The 24,410-nt window shown below is 42.7% G+C and overlaps 1 protein-coding gene across 4 annotated transcripts in view; it reads left to right on the plus strand.

Annotated features, from left to right (window-relative positions):
* The window catches only part of LOC121271999 (hydroxylysine kinase-like), a 54,961-nt gene that overhangs the window by 896 nt on the left and 29,655 nt on the right, over positions 1 to 24,410 (plus strand). The window contains exon 1 of one of the 4 annotated variants that reach the window (XM_041178304.1): positions 15,449 to 16,899. The exons of 2 other annotated variants lie outside the window; for them this stretch is intronic. The gene's annotated coding sequence lies outside the window, so the exon portion shown is untranslated. Of the gene's footprint in view, positions 1 to 15,448; positions 16,900 to 24,410 lie in introns of those variants that run through there. One more of the 4 variants, XM_041178303.1, reaches the window with a different exon arrangement.

Raw genomic sequence — 24,410 nt, forward strand, 5'->3', positions numbered from 1 at the left:
TTGCTGCTATGTAAAATGTCCAACTTGCACAATGCTCTCAAAATATTGATGATGAGATCAAGAGGACACGATAGTAAGTGTGTCATTGCTATGCATGCTTTTATTGAAAAGCAGTTTTCATATTCTTTCAGTACAGGTGTATCTGGTACCATGAGGAATTGTGAAATGTTTGTTCTGATAATCACTAAATGCAATTCTCTCCCCACTCCCAAAATGTCTTTGATGCAACTATTACTCTGTGATGCAACTAACATTCCAGCTGACTTCTTTCGTCAGTCAGCCTGGCTCCCTCAGAAAGTGTACACTGGTTTTAAAGGTAGCACAATGTCATGTATTAATTAATGTACAGATAGGTGTGGAAGTGAATTCCCAATTACCCTTTGTTGAGAGAATGCCTGTAAAGCGGTGGTCTCCTAAATGTGTTACATACGAACATACGAATTAGGAGCAGGAGTAGGCCACTCGCCCCTTGAGCCTGCTCTGCCATTCAATAAGATCATGGCTGATCTGATTGTAACCTTCATTCCACATTCCCACCTACCCCTGATAACCTTTCACCCCCTTGTTAATCAAGAATCTATCTAGTTCTCCCTTAGAAATACTCAAAGACTCTCCTTCCACTGCCTTTTGCGGAAGAGAGTTCCAAAGACTCACGACCCTCTGAGAGAAAAAAGTTCTTTTCATCTATGTCTTAAATGGGCAACTCCTTATTTTTAAACCATGATCATTAGTTCTAGATTCTCCCACAAGAGGAAGCATCCTCTCCACATCCGCCCTGTCAAGTCTCCTCAGGATCTTAAAGTTCCAATCAAGTCTCCTCTTACTTTTCTAAACTCCAGTGGATACAAGTCTAGCCTGTCCAGCTTTTCCTCATAAGACAATTCACCCATTCTGGGTATTAATCTAGTAAACCTTCTCTGAACTGCTAATGCATTTACATCTTTTCTTAAATAAGGAGACCAATACTGTACACAGTACTCCAAATGTGGTCTCAACAGTGCCTTGTAAAACTGAAGCATAATCTCCCTACTTTTGTAATCAATTCCTCTCAATAAATGATAACATTCTATTAGCTTTCCAAATTACTTGCTGTGTCTGCATATTAGCCTTTTGTGACTCATGAACTGGGATACCCAAATCCCTCTGAATCTCAGAGCTCTGCAATCTCTCACCATTTCGATAATATGCTTTTTTATTCTTCGTACCAAAATGGACAATTTCGCATTTTGCCGCATTATTCTCCATTTGCCAGATCTTTGCCCACTCACTTAACCTATCTATGTCACTTTGTGGCCTCCTTACATCCTCTTCACAACTTACTTTCCTACCTATCTTTGTGTCGTCAGCAAATTTAGCAACCATTCCTTTGTTCCCTTCATCTAAGTCATTTATATAAATTGTAAAAAAGTTGAGGCCCCAGTACAGATGCCTGTGACAGACCACTCGGTACATCGTGCCAACCAGAAAGTGGCCCATTTATGCCAACTTTCTGTTTCTTGTTAGCTAGCCAATCTTCTATCCATGTCAATATGTTATCCCCTATACCATGAGCTTTTATTTTTCGCAATCACCTTTGATGTTGCACCTTATCAAATGTCTTCTGGAAATCTAAGTGTAGTACATCCACCGGTTCCCCTTTATCCACAGCACATCACTCCTTCAAAGAACTCCAATTAATTGGTGAAACATGATTTCCCTTTCACAAAACCATGTTGACTCTGCTTGATTGCCTTGAATTTTTCTAAGTGCTCTGCTATGATATTTTCAATAATAACTTCTAACATTTTCCCTATGACAGATGTTAAGTTACCTGACCTGTAGTTTCCTTTCTGTCTCCCTCCATTTTTGAATAAAGGAGTTACATTCACTATTTTCCAATCTAATGGAACCTTCCCTGAATCTAAGGAGTTTTGGAAAATTAAAACCAATGCATTAACTACCTCAATAGCCACTTTTTTCCAAGACTCTAAGATAGAGTCCATCAGGACCCGGGACTTTTCAGTTGCAGTTCCATTTGTTTTCTCAATACTACTTCTCTGGTGTTTTTTTTTATATTCTGTCCAATCTTCTGACCTGCCACCCATCAATTATATGCTTTTTCTTTAAGTTTGATACTGACTTTAACTTTTTTAGTGAACTATTGATGGTGGGTCCTCCCCTTGGAAATTTTCTTTCTCATCGGAATGTATGCTGTGTATTCTGAAATATTCCTTTAAAAGTCTGCCACTGTCCCTCCACTGATCTATCCCTTAACCTCATTTGCCAGTTCACTTTAGCTAGCTTTGCCCTCATAATTTCCCTTATTTAAGTTTAAAGTACTAGTCTTGGACCCACTCTCCTCTCCCTCAAACTGAATGTAAAATTCAGTCATATTATGATCGCTGCCACTTAGGAGTGCATTCACTATGAGGTTATCAATTAATCTTACCTTGTTGCACCATATCAGGTCTCTTCTAGCCTGGTCTCTGGTTGGCACCAGAATATGCTGTTCTCAGAAGCTATCCCAAAAACATTCTATGAACTCCTCATCTATGCTAGCTTTGCCCATCTGATGGGCCCTCTCTAAAGTGCTAATACCATCATTAATTAACAGAGCCACCCCTCCACCTTTTCCTAACTTCCTGTCCTTCCTCAATATCATGTACCCTTCAACATTTGGGTCCCAATCTACATCATGCTGTAGCCATGTCTCTGTAATGGCTATCGGATTGTACTTATTTATTTCCATTTGCACTCTCAGTTAATCTGTTTTGTTTCAAATGTTACGTGTGTTTAGATACAGAGCTTTTAGCTTTGTCCTCTTTATTACTTTTGTAATGTCTAACCTTATCTGCTGATTTACTCTTGGATTTGTACTCTCTGATCCTGTACCTTTAAGTTTATCATTTCCCATATTAGTACCTTTCTCTCTTGACTTGTCTCTACACTTTGGTTTACCATATCTTCCCAGATTTGATCCCTTGCCTCCACTATTTGGTTTAAAGCCCTCTCTACTTTCCTAGTTATGGGGCTCACTAGAACACCAGCCCCAGCACGGTAAAGGTGTAGACCATCCCAAAAGTACAGATCCCATTTTCCCTGGCTCTGGTGCCAGTGCCACATGAACTGGAACCCACTTCTTCCACACCAGTCTTTGAGCCACACATTAATTCCTCTAATCTTATTTTACCTATGCCAATTTGCACGTGGCCCAAGTAATAATTCAGATATCACTACCTTTGAGGTTCTGCTTCTTAATTTGCTGCCTTGCTCCTCCTACTGACTATGCAGAACCTCTTTTCTTGACCTGCCTATGTTGTTGGTACCTACATGGACCACGACAACTGGATATCCCCCCCTCCCACTGCAAGTTTCTCTCCAGCCCTGATCAAAATTCCCGGCCCTGGCACTGGGCAGGTAACATAGCAACTGTGACAAAATAAAATTCTTGAGTTTGAGTGTGTTTCTGGTGAAGGGCGCTCTGAATTTACTATTATTGAATCTTAAAATTTTACTGTACAGATCAATAACCATTGCCCTCCTCCCAGTATTGACTACCATGTTTCCTCTAATGCCAGATGATAGTGTAAAGCATTACATCCACGATTTATTAAGCCAACAAAAGTCTCAGAAATTGCACATGAAAGTCGGCTGTTGTTTCCAACCAGTTCATGGTCGTGTTTCTCCTCTACTTAAGCAGTAGCCCTAATCCCATTGTGCCTAATCTATTCCTAAATGGCTTTCTTCCTTTTTCCTTCAACCACCTATCTTGGAGTATAGACACAGGCCATTTAGCCCCTCGAGCTTGTTCTGCAATTCATGGATGATCTGCTAGCCTAACTTGATATCTCATAATACCTTTGGGTTCTCTCGTAATCGAGAGGCCCAGGCTAATGTTCTGGGGACACAGGTTCAAATCGCACTATGGAGGCTGGTGGAATTTAAACTCAATAAATCCAGAATGTAAAGCTAGTTTCAGCAATGGTGGCTATGACAACTATCATTGATTGTTGTTAAAACCCATCTGGTTCACTAATGTCCTTTTAGGGAAGGAAATCTGTTATTCTTACCTCATCTGGCCTGGCCTACATGTGCCTCCAGAACTCTTGACTCTTAACTGCCATCAGAAATGGCCTAGGAAGCCACTCAGTTCAAGGGCAGTTACGGATGGACAACAAATGCTGGCCTTGCCAGCAGCATCCACATCCCATCAAAGAATAAAGAACAAAAATAACTAAAGTCAATCAATCTCAGGTTTAAAATGAACTGATTTTGCAGAAGAGAGTTCCAAACTTTTACCATCCTTTGTGTGGTAGAATTTTAACTTTTACTTAATTTTACTTCTGAAAGGTTGGGCTTTATTTTTTAGACTACACCTCTTAGTCCTAAACTCCCCTACCAGCAATAATAGATTCTCTCTATATAATATATCTATTTCCCATAATATTTTTGAAAACTTTGATCAAATAACTCCTTTACCTCTCGAAATTCTAAATTCCAGGGAGTACAAACCTAGTTTGAGTAATCTCACATAATTTAAGCCTTGGGCATCCAGCTATCTTTCTGATAAATCCTCTGCCGCCAATATATTCTTCCTAAGGTGTGGTGCCCAGAACTGTTCACAGTCCTTATGGTGTGTTCTAACCAGTGCTTTGTAGTTGAACCGTAATCTCTACACACTTGTATTCCTATGCATCGAGATATAAAGGCCAGCATTCCATAAGCCTTTCTGATTTTTTTTTTGTACCTATTCATGACTTAGCTATGACCTATGTACATGGGCCTTCCATTTCTAGCTTTCCAATTTTTATAAAGTACTATCTTCTCACTTTTTTTGGGTCCTAGGTGGATGACCTCACACTTGCCAGCATTGAAATCTATTTGCCACAAATTTGCCCTTCACTAAAGCAATCAATACCTTTTTTAATTTTATGCTTCCATCTACACTGCTCACAATACCACCTACCTTTTATGTTATCAGCAAATTTGGCTATGTGGCTTTCTGTTCGGTCATCTAGATCTTCATAGATACGATGAATCATTGAGGCCCTAGCACAAATACTTTGTGGGATATTACTAGTCACAGCCTGCTGCTTAGAATACCCATTCTCCTTACTCTGTCTCCTGCCACTCAGCCAATTACTTAACAATTCAATAATTTGCCTTCAATTTCCTAAGCTTCAACTTTACCTAATCGAACTTTAGAAAATAACTTCTAGACTTCCATCCATTGTCCACTACTTTAGTTACCTCTTTAAAATTTTTTTTTAAGAGCATGACCTATCCTTTGCATATCAATGCTGCTCTCTCTGATAGGCAATTTACTGGCAACTGATGTTAGACTAACTGGTCTATAATTCCCTGGTTTCCTAGTCAACTTCCTTAAATAGTGGAATGATATGCACAATTTTCCAATCTAAAGGAATGTTCCCAAATGAAGAGAGCTTTGGAAGATTATAATTAAGCTATCTGTAATGTTCTCACCTACTTGTAAAATCCTAGCATGTGAGCCGCTCCCTCTGCTGTAAATATCGAAGCAAAGTAATTATTCAGTGTGTCCACCATTTCTGTATTTTCATTGACAATTTCACCATTATCAGTTTTAAAGAGACCCATCATCTAAATACACTAATTTTCCTAACATATTTGTAACAGTTGTTTGTGTTGATTTTTGATAATCCTTGCATGTTTCTTTACATGCTCCCTTTTTGTAACTCTTAATGTTTTGTCACCTTTGTTATTTGTATATTCCCCATCTACCCAAATCTGTGTGTTTTGCATTAATGTATGCATTTTCATTCGATTTTATGTTGTCTTTTACCTCTTTAGTTATCCATGGTTGTCTTTTTCACCAAGTAGGGCAAGACCTGGGCAATATTCAGACTTGGGCTGATAATAGGCCAGTAATATTTGTGCTGCACAAGTGCCAGGCAATGACCATCTACAATAAGAGATAATCAAACCAACTCCCCTTGACATTCAATGACATTACTGTTGCCGAAGCCTCCACTAACATCCTGGGGATTACCATTAACCAGAAACTGAACTGGACTAGCCATATAAATACTGTGGCCACAAAAGCAGGTCAGAGGCTGGGAAGCCTTTCTTTTATTCATTCATGGGGTGTGGGCTTCACTGGCTGGGCCAGTATTTATTGCCCATCTCTAGTTGCCCATGGGAAGGTGGTGGGAGCTGCCTTCTTGAACTGCTGCAGTCCATGCTGTGTAGGTACATGCACAATGCTGTTAGGAAGGGAGTTCCAGGACTTTGACCCAGCGACAGTGAAGGAACGGTGATATATTTCCTAGTCGCTATAGTGAGTGACTTGGAGGGGAACTTCCAGGTGGTGGTGTTCCCATCTATCCTTGTCCTTCTAGCTGATAGTGGGTGTGTTTGGAAAGTGCTTTCTAAGGAGCCTTGGTGAATTCCTGCAGTGCATCTTGTAGATGGTACACACTGCTGCTACAGTGTGTCAGTGGTGGAGGAGTGATTGTTTGTGGATGTGGTGCCAATCAAATGGGCTGCTTTGTCCTGGACAGTGTCAAACTTCTTGAGTGTTGTGGGAGCTGCACTCATCCAGGCAAGTGGGGAGAATTCCATCACACTCCTGACTTTTGCCTTGTAGATGGTGGGCAGGCTTTGGGGAGTCTAGAGGTGAGTTACTCGACACAAGATTCCCAATCTCTGACCTCTTGCAGCCACATTATTTATATGGCTATTCCAGTTCAGCTTCTGATCAATGGCATGTCCCCAGAATGTTGATAGTGATGTTAACAAGGGCGATGGTTACGTTTTCTCTAGTTGGAGACGGCCATTCACCTGGCACTTTGGTGGCTCGAATGTTATTTGCCACTTGTCAGCCCAAGCCTGGATATTGCCCAGGTCTTGCTGCATTTGGACAAGGATTGCTTCAGTATCTGAGGAGTCGCGAATGGTGATGAACATTGTGCAATCATCAGCGACCATCGCCACTTGTGACCTTAGGATGGAAGGAAGATCATTGATGAAGCAGCTGAAGATGGTTGGGCAGAGGACACTACCCTGAGGAGTTCCTGGAGCAGAGATGACTGACCTCCAACAACCACAACCATCTTCCTTTGTGCTAGATGCAACTCCAACCAGTGGAGAGTTTTCCCCCTGATTTCCATTGACTCCAGTTTTGCTGTGGCTCCTTGACGCCACACTCAAATGCTGCCTTGATGTCAAGGGCAGTCACTCTCGCCTCACCTCCGGAATTCAGCTCTTTTGTCCATGTTTGAACCAAAGCTGTAATGAGGTCAGGAGCTGAGTGGCCCTGTCGGAATCCGAATTGGGTGTGAGTGAGCAGGTTATTGCTAAGCAAGTGCCGCTTAATAGCACTGTTGATGACCCCCTCCATCACTTTACTGTGGAGAGTAACTCGTCTCCTGCCTCACTGAAGCCTGTTCCCCCATCTACAAGGCACAAGTCAGGAATGTGATGGAATACTCTCCATTTGCCTGGATAAGTGCAGCTGCTCACTATCCGGGACATAGCAGCCTGCCTGATTGGCACCCAGCCACCACTTTAAACATTCATTCCCTCCACCACCGACACACAATGGCAGCAGTGTGTACCATTTACAAGATGCACTACAGCAGCTCACCAAGGCTCCTTCAATAGCACTTTCCAAACCCACAACCTCTACCACCTGGAAGGATAAGGGCAGCAGATGCATGGGAACACCACCGCCTTCAAGCCACTCCCACCCTGACTTGGAAATATATACACCGCTGTTCCTTCACTGTTGCTGGGTCAAAATCCTGGAACTCTCTCCCTGACAGCACTGTGGATGTACCTACACCGCATGGACTGCAGCGGTTCAAGAAGACAGCTCACCACCACCTTTATAAGGGCAATTAGGGATGGGCAATAAATGCTGGCCTAGCCAGCGATGCCCACATCCTGTAAATGACTAATTTTAAAAAAAAGGGGTACCACCACCTTAGTCAGTCCCTCGGGATCAAGGGTGACTTGCTTCTACTCTGGTTTGATGGGTTCTGAGATGGCTGATAAGTTCATGCGTGATCTGCTGACTCTGCCACATCCAGGTGTTGTTTGAAGGGTTGGGTAGATAAGTTGTTGTGAGGTTTGTGTGCTGTCTTTGCTTCTGCACATTCCCGATGAAGCCTCTTTTGTCGCTGTCCATTTTGGTTGGAAGCCAGGGACTCCCATGAGATGATGGGGACATTTGACTTCTTCAGGTATGTTCTGAGGGCATCCCCTAAAGCGTTTCTGCTTTCGTCCTGGGAGTCTCCTGCTTCGTCCAAATTCTGAATAGAGCAGTTGCTTCGGGAATCTGGGTGTCAGGCACATGAATGACGTCCTGTCCTGCTGAGCTGGTTTTCAGTTATTAGTGCCTGGATTCTGGGCATTTTAGCTTGGGAGAGGGCCCTGCTGATGTCCCACCTTTCTTGCCACCATTGGTAGTACTTCTCCAGTGCTTTGAGGTGTCCGGTGTAGGTTATCCAAGTCTCCGAAGCATATAGGAATGCAGCGATGGCTGCTCTATGGCAAACCATAACCTTAGTCTCGGGTTTGAGATCCTGACGCTCAAATACTCTTTTCCGCAGTTGGCTGAAGGCTGAGCTGGCACACTGGAGGTGATGATGAATTTCGTCATGTATGTCTGCCTTCGTCAACTGGAGATACAGAAAATGGTCCTCATTTTCCAGGATCTCGCCGTTTTGCTGTGGGAGCTGGCTGCAAGAGGACCTTAGTTTTCCAAGTACTCATTTTCTCATATGCCTATGTGGAGTAGATAATGACCTGGAGCTCAGCTTTTGAGGAAGCACTCACCCTAGCCTCATCTGTATACTGAAGCTGTATGACTGAGGTTGCAGTGATTTTGGCTTTGGATTGAAGGAACAGTTTCCCTTCTGTCCTGCCCTACCTGTGAGGTGAGGTTCAGTATTGCAGGAGGAAAATGGAGAAGAGAATTGGTGCAACCACACAGCCTTGTTTGATCCCAGTTTTCACCAAGATAGGGTCTGTGTTAGTTCTGTTGGTGAGGATCATGGCTTGCATGTCATCATGGAGTAAGCTCAAGATGGTGACGAATTTGAGGGCAGTCAAATTTGAGGTGGATACGAAATAAACCTTCGCGGTTTATGGTCAGAGGCCTTTTGTGAGGTCAAAAAAGGCCATGTATAGTGATTGATGCTGTTCCCCGCTCTTATCTATAATTTGTCATGCAGATTGTCTGTGTGCCTATCAATGGGTCAAAGCCACACTGCAGTCTGTCACTGTTGGGGTTGTCCATGAAGGTCCTGACCTTCCAGGTCCCAAACATCATTTGGACTAGTGGAAGATGCCAGTACGTGCTAAATTTTTAACAGGTTCCTCAGCCACTGAGAGGAGGCGGTTGAGGGGGATCCTTACAAGGATATTCCCTTTAGCACTGTCAGATAGCAGGGAGACGCCGCTGTAATTATTGCAATCGGACTCATCTCCCTCTTGAATAGAATCTCGATCACAGCGTCCCTGTGACCCTCCGGCATGCCCTCTTCTTCCCAGATGAGGGACATGCGGTTGTGCAGCTGTGCCAGGAGTGTATCTTTGCTGCTGTGTTCAGAATTTAGGCAGGGATTCCATCTGTTTCAGGGGCTTTGTTGTTTTTCATTTGTCGAATGACTTTTTCAACTGTGACCTGGACCAGGATTGTCGAGACTGAGCTGGGTCAGGGTGTTGAGGAATTGAGCTGGGAATGCTCAAGTTGAAGACACAACCTCGGCTGAGGTGTTCTTCAAAATTTTCTCCCCAGCAAGCACGGGCTCCCTTCCTGCTCTTGATGAGCTCCTCTCGATGCTTGGCTCCCAGAGGGGCGAGCCCTTGAGCACTTGGGCTTATTGACAGCGTGAAAGGAACTGCGCACGTCATTGGATCACTCGCGCCCTTTCTATCCATCGCTTGTTCTTTGTATCACGAGTTTTATGCTGCATTGCTGCCTTCAGCTGCTGGTGGGACTGCTGCTCTTCTCTTGAGCTGTGGTGGTTTGCAGTTAGTGGAAGCTTTGTGCTCATGTTTGATTAGGTCCTTTACCTCTTGGTCATTTTCGTCAAACCTGACATGATGTTTCCTGGTTAGAGAGACCGAGGACTTCACAGGTGCTTATTATGGTGGACTTTTGGGTCGACAAGTCACTGTGGACATACTGGCTCCTGGTGGCTGGAGGTTGAAAGGTTGGCAGTGAGGCGCTGACTGAGAAGGGTTACCTTGATGGAACCTTTGAGGCCTTCGATGTTAATTTTCTTGCGGCATTGCTTCTGTTGCCTCTGTTGTTTGAGGGGGAGGGGGGCCAGGCTGATGGAGATGGTCGATCAGATAAGATGGTGATTGGATTGGTTCAACAGGGCCTGTCATGGCGCAGGTGATGTGGGCATCTTTGCGATCCCTTGCTTGAACAATGATGTAGTCGAGCAAGTGCCAGTGTTTGGACTGTGATAAGGTCTTGTGCTTGTCTCACTGGCAGAGCAGGGTGTTGGTTATGACAGGGTCATGTTCACGTTTTGTCAGGAGGAGGATTTCATTAGAGTATGTTTTCCCTACTCCTTCCCTGCCAGCTACACCCATCCAAAGATGCCTCACAGCAGAATCTGGCCTCCAATCCTCTTGGAAACCTCTTGCTGTTAAACCACTATACTGAGACTGTGTGGTAGTTGGCCCTACAATAAAAAATAATCACGCACTAGCATCTTCCACTAGTCCAATTGAACTTTGGGACCTGGAATGTCAGGACCTTTGTGGACAACTCCAACAATGACACACCCAAGCAACACACTGCCGTAATAACTGGGGAACTTGGACACCTCACCATCGACATTGACGCCCTAGGTGAGACATGATGTGCAGGAGAAGGTCACTTGAAGGAACAAAGCAGCCGGTATGCCTTTTTTGGAAAGGGCCTCTTCCAGAAGGAACGATGCCTCCATGGGTTGGGCTTCTCCATCAAAAATTAGCTTGTCTCGCGCCTCAGTGACTCTTCCTTGGGATAAGTGGATGCCTTGTGATGGCCCAGCTTACCCCAATGAGGACTAAGCATACCACTGTCATCATTGCATACATTCCTACACCTGAGGCAACAGTTAAGATCAAGGAGGGCTGGAAAGTAGGGTTAGGTTGGATATGACGTTTGTTGGCCGGCACAGACACAATGGGCTGAATGGCTTCCTCCGTGCTATATAAATGTTCTATGTTTCTAGCATTATGCTCGTGACCCTGAGGCTGTCTCTTGTTGAATTTATACTTTCTCGTCAGAGATTGCCAAAACATTCCTACCGTTTTATGTTCTTGGGTCTTGAGATTGACCCATTCAAATGTCAATGTATGAACCCTTAACCCGCTCAACGTTCTTCTGCAAACTTTAAATGAAGGAACATGTCCAAGACCCAATCATCTTCAACTGCTTCATCAATGACCTTCCATTCATCGTAAGGTCAGAAGTGGGGATGTTTGCTGATGATTGCAATGTTCAGTCACACTTGCAACTCTTCAGATACTGAAACATGCCAAACTATGTAGCAAGACCTGGACATCACTCAGGCTTGGACATTCAACAGCATTGCCATCACTGAATCCTCCCCACCCTCAACACCCTGGGTGTTGCCACTGGCCAGAAACTGAACTGGACCAGCCATATGAATACTGTGGCTACAAGATTTGGTCATGACCTGAGGCTGGGAATTTTGAGGTGAGTAACTCACCTCCTGACTCCCCAAAAGCCTGTCCACTGTCTACAAGCCACAAGTGGAACACTCTCCACTTGCCTGGATGAGTGCAGCTCCAACAGCACTCAAGAAGCTCAAAACCATCCAGGACAAAATAGCCCGCTTGAATCCGCACCCCATCACACAAACATTCATTCCCTCCTCAGTGTGCCCTATATACACGGTGGACTGCAGTGGTTCAAGAAGACGGCTCACCACTGCCTTTTCAAGGGCAAGTAGGCGTGGGCAATAAATGCTGGCCTAGCCAGCGATGCCCATATCCCAACGATGAATTTTAAAAAAACAACACTGGGGAGACCTACAGAGGGGAGGCTGCGGGGGCATACAAAATGGAAGGACAAGGAAATTGCCGACTGAAAGTTTGTCACCCAGTTTTGAGGACCTTACATGTGTTCCAGGACTTGCCCACCCCACACCTTGGCAAGCTTGTGCTTCTTGGAAAATAAGTGGTTTGTTTCACTGAGAAGGGAGATTAGAACAGAAGTGAATGCGCAAAAAGAGAGTCCCAAGTTGCCTTGGAAGAGGAGGTAGAGGACAGGGAGCAGCCAGGTCTGTCAGCCTCACTCCCTAATCAATGCTATAAATACACTCTCCCCCCACCCATTGCCTTCTGTACTTGTGCCCAGAGTCCACACTGCCTTTAGGCAGCTTACAGTACAAAAAAGCACAGGGAGGAATGACCAACCACTAGCTGTTTGGAGGAATAGGGAGAGGCTTGGACGATGAGGTGAATGCTGTTCCTGACTGGAGAAGCATCAGCCCTCAATTGAAGAATCTGATCGCAATTTAACATCTTTTAAAGGGTTTTTTTGTTCTTTAGTCTTTCATGCAATGTGGGCCTCACTAGCAAGGTCAGCATTTGTTGCCCACCCTTAATTGTCCTTGAACTGAGTGGTTTACGAGGTTTTGAAGTTGGAGAAACTCGGATTGTTCTCACTAGAGCGATGGAGATTGAGGGGCGACTTGATAGAAGTTTACAAAATTATGAATGGCATGGACAGAGTAGATAGAAGCTTTTTCCCAGGGTGGAAGAGTCAATTACTAGGGGACATAGATTTAAGGTGAGAGGACAAAACTATAGAGGAGATGTGCAGGGCAAGTTTTTTACACAGAGGGTAGTGAGTGTCTGGAATTCGCTGCCAGAGGAGGTGGTGGAAGCAGGTACGAAAGTGGTGTTTAAGAGGCAGCTTGACAAATACATGAATAGGATGGGAATAGAGGGATACGGACCCCGAAAGTGCAAAATGTTTTAGTTGACGGGCAATATGATCGGCGCAGGCTTGGAGGGCCGAAGGGCCTGTTCCTGTGCTGTACTTTTCTTTGTTCTTTGTTATTTCAGAGGGCAGTTAAGAGCCAGCCACATTTCTCTCAGCTAAGGGCTTCCTATCCACACCAAATCGGCCCCTTATAATTTTATATACCTTAATTAAATCTCCTCTGAGTTTCTTCAGTTCCAAAGAAAACAATCCAGCTTCTCCAATTTTCTTTTTAACCTCCCCGTCCTCTTTCTCATTGCCTTACCTTACATCGTTTTGGGCCATGTTCCATGAAACATTTTCAATCCTGACCTTTATTCTTGCCTTTAGCCAAAGTGATCTGCTGCTCCAATTAGTTCAACCAAGCAGCTTTCTTGAAAACAGGAACAACTGATCTGTTGGCAATATCTGATCCTGTGATCAGATGGGTCACTGTCAGGCAGTGAGGATTAGATTGTTCGAATTATAGATGCACCACGGACTGGAACTGTTTTTCAGAATAGTATCGCATTACTGGAAGGTCTATTGAGAAATGCATATACAATCGATTGACTGAAGGGCATTCTGCAACCTTGTTTTTCGCAACTAGTTCAAAACAAACAGACATGATGAAATAACGGAGAAGGTTGATGAACGTAATGGAAGTTGTTCACAAGGATTTTAAGAAAATGTTTGAAGTACCGCACAAAAGGCTGGTTAACAAAATTGAGGCTCATGGAATAGGAGGGACAATGTCAACTTGGATAAAAACAAGTGGCTTAAGCACAGAACAGTGAGTCATGGTAGATGGTTATTTTTCAGACTGGCGGGTGGTAGATAGTGGTGTTTCCCAAGGGTCATTGCTAGGACCACTTTTGTTTTACTGTATATAAATGATTTGGATATTGGAGTACATAGTAAAATTTCAAAATTTGCCACTGTTACCAAACTTGGAGTAGTAAACAGTAAGGATGATGCTACTGTAGTTGACTGCAACAAGACATGGGCTAGCAGAATGGGCAGACAAGTGGCAGAAGAAATTTAATACAGAGAAGTGCGAGTGATGCATTTTGACAGAAGGGATAGGGAGAGGCAAAATACAGCTAATGGCACAGTTCTAAAGAGTGTGTAGTGTTATGAGATTTATAAGATTATGATGTTTGGGGTCTATGCCTTTTAAGTTAAGGTAAAATGAAAGAGGCAATGTTACTTGTTCTGAAGTCTGACAACAAGTCCGGGTGATTTGATTGTTAGACATTAAAGGGGGCCCAGATTGTTTTACTGGGAAGAAGGTGCAAGGTCTTTACCAACTGAAGGTAGTCAAGTGTTATAGCTTCACCAGGTTGACACTTCATTTTTAGGTATGCCTGGTGCTGCTCCTGGCATGCCCTCCTGCACTCTTCATTGAACCAGGGTTGATCCCCTGGCTTGATGGTAATGGTAGAATGGGGCATATGCTGGGTCAAGAGGCTACATATTGTGGTTGAGTACAGTTCTGGTGCTGCTGCTGATAGCCCACAGCGCCTCATGGATGCCCAGTCTTGAGTTGCTAGGTCTGTTCGAAATCTATCCCATTTAGCACAATGGTAGTACCATACAACATGATGGAGAATATCCTGACTGTGAAAATGGGTCTTTGCCTCCACAAGGATTGCTTGGTGGCCACTCCTACTGATACCGTCACGGGCAGGTGCATCTGCGGCAGGCAGGTTGGTGAGGATGAGGTCAACTATGTTTTTTCCTCTTTTGGTTCCCTCACCACCTGCTGCAGCCCCAGTCTAATGGTTATGCCCTTTAGGACTCGGCCAACTCTGACAGTAGTGGTGCTAACGAGCCATTCTTGGTGATGGACATTAAAGTCCCCCACCCAGAGTATATTCTGCGCCCTTGCCACCCTCAGTGCTTTCTCAAAGTGGTGTTCAACATAGAGGAACACCGATTCATTAGCTGAGGGGAGAGTGGTAAAGGACGGTGCAAAGTATATCTGTGGTTTTGGTTATATGCTAGAAGAAAAGTGTTCTATTTTGTGGTTTAAACTACAAGTTACCTCCAAAGGTAGTGTTTAGTCTTACAATGTGACATCTTGATATATCATCCTTTCAGCTATTGACTGGAAGTTCGAATTTCTTTTTACAAGTCATCGGTCTCTATGGAGAATGTAACAGCTGGGACAGAGGGACCTCATACATAGATTGTTGAAGGCAGCAAGACATATTGAGAAAGTAATTAGCAAAGCATATGGGATCTTGGGCTCCATAAATAGAGATATTGAAATCAAAAGCAGGGAAGTTATGTTGAACCATTATAAAGATTTGGTTAGCAGAAACAATGGGACAAGATGAAGCATGCTGTTGTAATTGGGCTTTGAAATCATACTGCGTGAGGAGGAACATATGAGCACAGTGCAGTAGTGTGAGAACCCTTTGATCACTATTTTAGATATTTAAAATAAATGGGGTAACACCACCATTAAAAGCTACCAAAGGAACTTCCGAAAACAGGTTAAGGGTTTGTACACATATTTATAGAGAATTATCTCGCAACCTAAGAGCTCTGTGTCTGTCCTGATGAGTGCAAGATGAAAAGCTTCGACAGTATGTCTCTTTTTTTCAGCAATACTCAAGATCTTAATTCGATCAATATGAACTGTGCACAGGCCCAAGCCATACATGCAGCACTCCTACATTTACCCTGAGACAAAGCTTTGAGAGTGTGTTGGCTAAGTGAGTTGGCAAAAGATAAAATGAATTCAACACGGGACCATCTGAATGGTGCCTTATCTAGTTGGTTTTCTAGATCAAGTGGTGTCAATGCCTCTAACAGTGTCTGTACATCAGAGTATGAGGGTAACAGAGGGTGAACATCAAATGCCAGAAGGGCCTTCACATCTGTTAAGTGTTGGACCAAAATTAAATGGTGCTCTTCCTCACTTTCCCTAGTGCAACTCTAACTCAGTTGGGTAATTTATACTTTAACTTTGCAGAATGTGGGCACACGAATAGTTGAATTTGATTAAGAACCCGAACATGGAGATACAAGTGGACTCTGGTGCTTCTAAGCATGGTTCACACTTGAAGAGGGGAGAATTCTTTTGACTTTAGAAGCTGTTGTATATGTGGAATCATTGACATATTTAAACAAAATCTTGGCAGTTAATTGTTCCCTGGTGCATTTTCCATGGCAATGCCTCCACCAGTCAGATTCCATTGCCAACCAATCAGCACTCTCTTCTCATGCAGTATAAATTGTTATTCTCTTTGAGTTTGGAATTCTTGTGTCTGTCCTGATGAGTGCAAGATGAAAAGCTTCGACAGTATGTCTCTTTTTTTCAGCAATACTCAAGATCTTAATTCGATCAATATGAACTGTGCACAGGCCCAAGCCATACATGCAGCACTCCTACATTTACCCTGAGACAAAGAACATATCCTGATCAAAACCTGCGTTACATTAAAGGAGAAACGTCAACTGTGATAGACGAAGGTGAAAATTTATCTGGAGATCGCAATATCGCGATGCCACAGTAATTGCTGCTGTCCAATTTCCCAGTAGATTCAATAGTAACTTTCTAAAAGGAATTGGATATATATTTGAAAAGGAGAGATTTGCAGGGCCATGAGGAATAAGCAGGCAAGTGGGACTAAGTGGATAACTCAGAGCGGGCACAGGCAAGATGGGCTGATTGGCCTTCTGTGCATTTTGATTATAGTTTACGGCAATAATCGTATCAGTAACAAATAGTACTCAGCTTTTAAAGGGGTTAAGTGATGTCAGTTGAAAAACCTGACTTGCAAGCTGCCACTGAGTTTCTATTCGACTATTGCCAATTCAAATAAAGACTCAACCCTTTGCACTGACCTTTATTTCTCTTGGTAACTAGTGAGTTACAAATTCTCACGGCTCTGAATGGCATAGCAGTGATCAGAGTTTCAAGTTGCAAGGTAATGTTATATTTTTATGAATGTGTCAGGCTTTACAAGTAATAGATTGATTGGTAGCTGAGAACCAGACATAGCTCTAAGATTTCTGCACTTAGAGCTGCTTTGTTTTTAATTTTACAAATGCGTTCCTACATGAGAGCTTCTGGGACGTGCCAAACTTACAGGAAATGCCTCTGCCTTGAATCATTCTGGCTCAGAGGCATTGAACTGTAGTGTGTGTTAAAGATTAGAAAGGGTTTGGAGGGAAACTTTTTGATCACTGACTCGAACACAGATTCACAGCTTGGATGAAAACACAGGTACAACACCACCACCTGCCCCCACCACCACCCCCCACAACCCACCTGACCCGTCCACTGTGCAAAATAATCTGTGCTATTATCTCAATCGATGACTTAGAAAGGGGCCCTAGTCCCTAGTCTAATGTCTCCAAGTTTGCTGACAATACAATGCTAGGCTTGCAGGAGAGATTTAGTAAACTGGGCCTATAGTCCATTTGAGGAGCAGAATAGATTTGGGAGGGTTTTTAGAATCCAGAAAGGATGAACAAGAAATTGATAAGATAGAATGTGAGTAAACTAGCAAGAAACACTAAAATAGATTGTGCAAAAATGATGAATTCAGTGAAAAGTAATGTGGGTCCCTTACAAGCAGAGACAGGAAATATTCTGATGAAGAATAAGGAAATGGCAAATGTTAAACAAATACTTTGCATCCGCCTTCATGGTAGAACATACAAAACTATTTCCGAAGTAATGGGGAACCAAGGGCCTTATGAGCATGAGGGACTTAAAATATAAAGAAATAGCACTGGAGAAATTAAAGGGACTAAATGCCTACAAAACTGAAATTGATGGTACCTTATACCTTAGGATTTTAAAAGAGCTGGTTCCAGTGTTGGTTTGATCTTCTAGAATTCCCTATATTCTAGAAAAGTCCCCGTGGATTGAAAGGCAACAAATGTAACCCCACTGTTCAAGAAAGAAGGGAGAATAAAAACGGGGAACTAAAGGCCAGTTAGCCTAACATTAGTATAAAAGCAAAAAACTGAGGATGCTGGAAACTAAAACAACAATAAAAATACCTGGAAAAACTCAGCAAGTCTGGCAACATCTGCAGAGAGGAACACAGTTAATGTTTTGAGTCTGGAACTAAGTAAAAGTAGAAGAGAGGTGAAATATAAGCTGGTTTAATTGGGTTGGGACAGGTAGAGCTGGAGAGAGGGCCAGTGATAGGTGGGGATAGCCAAAAGATGTCATAGACAAAAGGACAAAGAGGTGTTGAAGGTGATATTATCTAAGGAGTATGCTAACTAAGTGTAGAAAGCAGAATGAGCAAGGTACAGATAGCCCTAGTGGGGGTGGGGTGGGGTGAAGGAATCAAAAAAGGCTGAAAGGTAGAGATAAAACAATGGATGGAAATACATTTAAAAATAATGGAAATAGGTGGGAAAAGAAAAAGCTATATAAATTATTGGAAAAAATGGGGGATTGAAAAGGGGGTGAAGATGGAGGAGAGAGTTCATGATCTAAAATTGTTGAACTCAATATTCAGTCCAGAAGGCTGTAACGTGCCTAGTTGGAAGATGAGGTGCTGTTCCTCCAGTTTGCGTTGGGCTTCACTGGAACAATGCAGCAGCCCAAGGACGGACATGTGGGCATGAGAGCAGGGTGGAGCGTTGAAATGGCAAGCGACAGGGAGGTCTGGGTAATGCTTGCGGATAGATCGAAGGTGTCGCTTGCCATTTCAACACTCGACCCTGCTCTCATGCCCACATGTCCGTCCTTGGCTTGCTGCATTGTTCCAGTGAAGCTCAACGCAAACTGGAGAAACAGCACCTCATCTTCCGGCTAGGCACTTTACAGCCTTCCAGACTGAATGTTGAGTTCAACAATTTTAGATCATGAACTCTCTCCTCCATCTCCACCCCTTTCCAATCCCCCCCTCTTTTTTCCAATAATTTATATAGATTTTTCTTTTCCCACCTACTTCCGTTATTTTTAAATGTATTTCCATCCACTGTTTTATCTCTACCTTTTAGCCTTTTTCGATTCCTTCACCCCACCCCACCCCCACTAGGGCTATCTGTACCTTGCTAGTCCTGCTTTCTACGCTTAGTTAGCACATTCCTTAGATAATATCACCTTCAACACCGCTTTGTCCTTTTGTCTATGACATCTTTTGGCTATCTCCACCTATCACTGGCTCTCTATCCAGCTCTACTTGTCCCACCCCGCCCCTCCCCACCCCCTCTAAACCAGCTTATATTTCACCTCTCTTCTATTTTTACTTAGTTCTGTTGAAGAGTCATATGGACTTGAAGCATTAACTGTGTTCCTCTCTGCAGATGCTGCCAGACCTGAGTATTTTCAGGTATTTTTATTTTTGTTTTAGCCTAACATTAGTGTTAGGGAAAACGCAAGTACATAGCAAATCATAAGATCATTGAGTAGAATCAACACTGATTTACAAAAGAGAAATTGTGTTTGACAGATCTTAATTTTTTGAGGTTATAACTAGCAGGATTGGTAAGGGGGAATCAGTGGATGTAGTGTATTTAGATTTTCAAAACTCATTCAATTAGGTGCCACCTAAGGGATTATTACACAAAGGGATCAAGAGCTTTGGGCAACACATTAGCAAGGATTGGTTTACAGACATAGAACAGAGAGTAGAATTGGGTCATTTTCAGAATGGCAGGCTGTAACTACTGGAGCGTTGCAAGGATTAGTGCTTGGGCCTCAACAATTTATTATCTCTATCAATTACTTAAATAAGAGGGCTGAGTGTAATGTCTGTAAGTTTGCTAACAATACAAAACTAGGTTTGAAAGTTAGCTGTGAAGAGCAGACAAAGAGGCTGCATATTGATATAGACAGGTTAAGTGGGCAAGAATAAAGCAGATGGAGCATAATGTAGAATTATCCACCTTGGTAGGAAAAATAGAAAAGCAGAATTGTTTTATAATTATGAGATACTGGAAAATGGTCGTGTTCAGAGGGATCTGGTGTCATTGTAGACAAATGACAGAAAGTTAACATGGAGGTACTGAGGAAGGCCAATGGCTTGTTAGCCCTAAGGAAGGACTGACTTGCCTTAGGGGGAGAGCAGGGAAGGTTCACTAAACTGATTCCTGGGATGAGGGGATTTTCCGATGAGGAGAGATTGAGCAAACTGGGTCTATAATCACTTGCTTAGAATAATGAGAGGTGATCTCATTGATACATAAAATTCTTTAGGACCTTGACAGTGTAAATGCTGGGAGGATGTTTCCCTTGACTGGAGAATCTAGAAATCGGGGCCACAGACTCAGAATAAAGGGACAGAGATGAAGAGAAATTTCTTCATCAAAAGATTGTGAATCTTTGGAATTCTATACCCTAGAGGGATGTGGATGCCCAGTTATTGAGTATACGCAAGACAGAGATTGAATGGATTTTTGGATACTGAGGGAATCAAGGGTTCTGGTGCAGGAGTTGAGATAGAAGATAAGTCAGGATCTTATTGAATGGCAGAGGAGATTCAAAGGGCCGAATGGTCTAGTCCTGTTTCTTATCTAGTAGTTATAGGGATTAGTTGCATTGATAGCATCCTCTGTAGCCACAATTGTCCTAAAGAGTGTGATGCCTGCCTGGTACCAGGGTCAGAGATATCTTGTTGTGAGTTTGAAAAGGGAGGAGATCTTGCTGGGGGAATACCAGGAGATCGGAGCTCACTTAAAAAGCAGGACCTAAAGGGTTACTTGAGCCACTGCAATTTGGAAAGGGGCCAACAGATTGGGAAAGTTAACACATGGCTAATGGATTGGTATGAGAAAGAGGATTTCAGTTTCACAGGACAACTGGCACCAACACTGGAACAGGAAGGAGCTGAACCACTCATACAGACTTCACTCGAACCTGGCTGGGACCAAGGTCATAGTGGAAAGTGTAAGACTGTGAGGGTTGAAAACAAATATATATATATTTCACCCCTCTCCTATTTTTACTTAGTTCTGTTGAAGGGTCATGAGGACTCGAAACATCAACTTTGTTCTTCTCCGCCAATGCTGCCAGACCTGCTGAGTTTTTCCAGGTAATTCTGTTTTTGTTTAAGATTGTGGGGGTTGTTTGGGGGGGGGGGGGGGGGGGGGGGGGGGGGGGGGGGTGGGGGGGCAGGGGGGTGGGTCATGGGGTCAGACTCAAATCTTTACAAAAAGCCTGAAGGATAAGAACAGGGACAAGTGCAAAGTCCAGGTCATCAATAGGGTTAAAGATAATACAAGTGTACCGGGTTCAGAGAAAAAAAATAGGAACCAATCATGAAATATATGATCAAAATACAACTGCGGTGATAAAAACAAGGCATGTGATAAGCTAAAACACACTTGTAAAGCTACAAGGGCACAAAAGCAGGACGGATCCTATTGCCCAATGCGAGGTTCTATACACTATTGCACATACTGAAGAAATAAAACAAGTGAATTTGAGGTGCCGATTCAGCTTGAAGAGTAGTGACCATTACTGGGACTTGGCTTCAAGCTGGGCGTGACTGGGGAATAAATATTCTAGGTCAGAATGTTTTTGGAAATTGGAAGCGGTGGTTGAGTATTACTGACGAGGAGCATTATTACAATGTTAGAAAAGGGAAATATCCAATGGGGATGATTAGAAATGCTCTGGGTAAAATTGAGGAATAGGAAAGGATGCAAAACTTGGGTGGGAATTGTTTACAGACCTTCAGAGAGCAGTGAGTGATAAACTAGCAGGATACATAAATGCAGAGATTGAAAACAGTAGTTATAATAGGAGACTTCAGCTTTCTCTCAGACACACAATTTCCTGAACCAATAAGAGATCAGGCCATTTAGATTTAATAGCAAGTGATGTGTTACAGTTCACTCAAAGTCCAAATACACTTTTCCATGCATGTTGTAGCCTGGAGCTATGGATAGTGATGGTAGAAGCTTCATCGTTCTTTCCATCACATGGCTGGCCAGGAATCTCTCCAGCTCTTTCTGCCATTGTTGTGCATTGGAAGGATTTGCAGGTTGATACTTGACCTGTCTGGGTACATTATGGACACACCTTCCTTAACCTTTATGTCCTGGGGTGGGACTTGAAGAAGGGACGCTACCCGCTATTCCACAAGACCTCTTGTAGTACATAATGAGCCTGAGTTAGTCAATAATCTTAACAGTAAGATAAAGCTAGCTAACACTGGCAGTACTGTGATAGAATTTAATCTTAGGGTTTGAGAAAGAGAAGAGCAAGTCAAAAACCAAGTCTTAAATTTAAGGAAGGATGACTTTGGAGGAAAGAAGCAAGAATTGACCACAATTGACAGGGCAGAATTATTATAAACAGATAAAATGACTAATGAATAGGGGACATGTTTATAAAAGTATTTGGTAGAATCCAAGACCTGTATATTCCCACGAAGGGCAAAATCTCTAGTTTAATGAAATAACCTTGGTCAACATGCAATGTGAAACAGAGGCTAAAACTGAAAGGGTTACTATGTGGCAAAGATAAGATTCAAAAACAGCAAAAGGATATGAAGACAGTGGTAAAAATGACTAAAGAAGAATACAAGGAAAGATTCGCGTTGGATATCAAAGAGAGCACCAAGTTTTTTTATAAATATATTGAGGAAGAGGGTGGCTAAGAGTAACATAGACAGATGTGCTGGTCCGTCATTTGGGGGAAATCTGCTGCCTTGTGTTGTGGGCCACTTACTCCTGTACCAGAAAGGGAAATCTATTAGTGAATCTTGTGTTGATCAGGGAGTTTTGTTTTCAAGGTTGAACAGCTGTCAGTCTGAGTGAAACGTGAGCTTGTTGGTGTGATGTTTGTAATTGTAGAGGCCCTCAACGGTGAAGGGAACAAAATGGGGAATGGGCAAGAGGCCAGAATTAGAGGAATAAAAATATTTCGGAGGGTTGTGGCGTTGCAGGAGATGATAGAGCTAGGGAAGGGTGAGGCCAAGGGGAAATTTGAAAACGAGGATGAGAATTTTAAAGCCGAGGTGATGGGTGAAGACTTGGTGCGAATTAGGATCCAGACAGCAGAGCTCAAGTTTACGCAGCATGGAAAGTGAATGTCTGACCAAGAAAAGGCTGGAATTTTATTGGAATTATATAATACTGCGCTGAAATTGCTGTTAGCGCAGCAGGAGGGTGTCAGAGAAAAGAATTGATTGAATGTGATCCCGGGTAGATAAAGGAATGTGTTAAAACATTAGTGGCATGCAAAACAAATGGTGATGACTGATAGCAGCTGTGCGAACAAATGTAGAGAGATATGGAGCCCATATTTTTCTTCCTAATTAAATCTATAAAAATATAACTGGAGAACTTAAAACCACTTGTGGGAGGGTAGCAAAAGCAAAGACAGCATACTTGCAATCTCTTGATGAATCTTTTAATTGATAATTGATATCGATCTCATGCACTGAATCGTAGGAGTTACTTAGTGAAAGAGCTCCTGTTAACCAGTGATTGCACGTCCTACTGAAGAAGTAAGCTTCACAGGTAAGACAAGAGGGAAAGCTGAAGAGGTGACACACTTTATTTGAGAATATTCAGGGCCTGATTTTATTTTGGGCTGAGGGCAAGCTTTAAAAATCAAAGCTCAAAATATTTAACAAACTAGCAAGATTTCCTCCTTCAACTTTATTGCAGTGAGACAAACTAATATCGTCTTGATACCAACATCAGTAAAGAGATTGTCTTGTTGTGGGGGCTTGCTGTGGGCAAATTGGCTGTCACGTTTCCTACAGCGACGACACTTCAAAACTAAATAATGCAAATCTTTCTTTCCTTCTCTTATGGACTGTATCTTAATGCAGATCTTTTTATGCAGACTTTGCCCTCATCCTGTATAGATGACACAGTCCTTTAGAATTTTGCTCCTTTAAACTCTTTCTCTGATGCTCTAGTTTCTACATTTCTTCTTTCTCTCTCCTTTAACCTCTCTTCCTGTAGTTGAATTTTTTCTCAGTATCTCCTGCATTCCATTGTATGAAGTTGTGGTCTCCATTTTAAACTTCAGCTTATTTGACAAAGGCAAAGTCAAGAAATCCCCTATTTTGATTCAATGGTGTTACCAGCAGGATCTTACTTTCACTATTAAAAATGCATTTTGTGTTTAAATTTCACTTTAATGTTGAGGTCTTTGCAGACAATGTTGATAGAGTGGAGATATTGGGCAAGACTTTATTTACAACAATGTTGAATGGAATAATGTTAATGTATCTTCCCTAGATACAGGGGAGGTACCGGAGGATTGGAGAAATGCAAACGTAGCTCCATTGTTTAAAAAGGGATCAAAGGAAATGCCAAACAATTACAGGCCAGTTAGTTTTATGTTGGTGGTGTGCAAATTAGTAGAATCAATCCTGAGAGATAGGATTAACTGTCATGTGGAAAGGCATGGACTAGTCAGGGATGGTCAGCATGGATTTGTTAAAGGAAGGTCTTGCCTCACAAATTTGATTGAATTCTTTGAGGATGTGACAAGAAGGGTTGATGA

Source organism: Carcharodon carcharias, chromosome 32 (genome assembly GCF_017639515.1).
Source record: "Carcharodon carcharias isolate sCarCar2 chromosome 32, sCarCar2.pri, whole genome shotgun sequence".
In the NCBI taxonomy this organism is placed as follows: Eukaryota; Metazoa; Chordata; class Chondrichthyes; order Lamniformes; family Lamnidae; genus Carcharodon; species Carcharodon carcharias.